The sequence below is a fragment of the Cuculus canorus genome, chromosome 4 (genome assembly GCF_017976375.1).
Source record: "Cuculus canorus isolate bCucCan1 chromosome 4, bCucCan1.pri, whole genome shotgun sequence".
NCBI classification, from domain to species: Eukaryota; Metazoa; Chordata; class Aves; order Cuculiformes; family Cuculidae; genus Cuculus; species Cuculus canorus.
Genome location: NC_071404.1, coordinates 38406751 through 38408116, shown reverse-complemented (window position 1 = coordinate 38408116; position 1366 = coordinate 38406751).

Genomic DNA, 1366 nt, shown 5'->3' with positions numbered 1-1366 from the left:
TCCTGGGGAAAGAAAATATCAGCTGGTCATGATGCTTGCTGCTCAAAATATGGTGATTATTTATACTGTACATAGTATTGAGTTCACTACCACTCCTGCTAGCCTGGTAAGCGGGAAAGAATATAATGGACAAGGTTCCAAGACCTTGGATTTTACTTGTTCCACTTAAAAGGTCTGTTTCTTTCCAAATCTGCATTTTTCATTCATTTATTTACCCTCTTAATACATGTTCAAAAATACACTATCAAAAGTATAATTATAAGAGCTAAAATTTCATGTACTAAACCAGGTAATGCAGGTAATTGGTTTTTGCTAAAATAACTTCTCCTGCTTCTTAAGTACAACTGCTTTTCCATGCTACTTCATTTTATATTAGACTAATATTTTTTCTTACAAAACTAGAACTACATCAGCACATACTTGAAATAGACATTAATAATGAAACAGAGATTTAATATATGCCAGCTCTGAGTCTCTTCTTATTTTGTCCAAACTGAATGAAAATATCTAGTGTATATTTCTTATAGCATTATACAAGAAACAGTATTCAGAGAAGATTATAAGAATCAAACTCCTAGGTATGTTTACAAATAAGACCTTGGACCATCTAAAATTAAACTAACTCAAATGCAACTAAAATCAAATAAATGCAATGGAAACATACCATATTTCATTGTGCACATTGTATTATTCTAAACCTATGGCATGACGGGCTTTATTTCTTGGCCAGTTTTAGAAAGAGTAATCTAAATTCCGCAGATTTTTTTAATGGATTAATTAATTTATACACCATAAAGTCATTATAATCATCAGCAGTTACATATACACATTTTTTCCATTACTGTAACTGCTGAGTATAGAATGGTGTCACTGCCCAATACAAACTGAGTTTTGTCCTGCAGCTCCTAGGTAAGCTATAACCCTAAAATAAAGGATCAGGGCAGCATAGGAAAGGGTCCTATTCTAAACTTTTATATCTCCTTTTATATCAAAGAAATATTGTCTTGAATTATAGTTTAAAATACTCTACCCATAATAATCTTAAACTTCTTCCTTTTTATTCTACCCTGGATTCTCTTGTTTGACAGTCAGAAAAAAAATATTATTTTAGAATGTAGGCAACTGTCCATCGGGAACAGAGGGTATGATCCAAATATCAGTGTATCCACAGATCCCCCTCACTTCAATGAAGAGCACAGCAGACATTAATGATATCATACAATACAAAAATCATATCTCTGAAAGGTAAGCGGTAAAATAAAAAAGCTCTTATAATCTGGCTCCAGGAGTAATTTGTTAGAGTGAGAAGCAACAATGTTTTCTGGAAACTATATTCAAATAAACCTATATAAATGGAAAGACAATG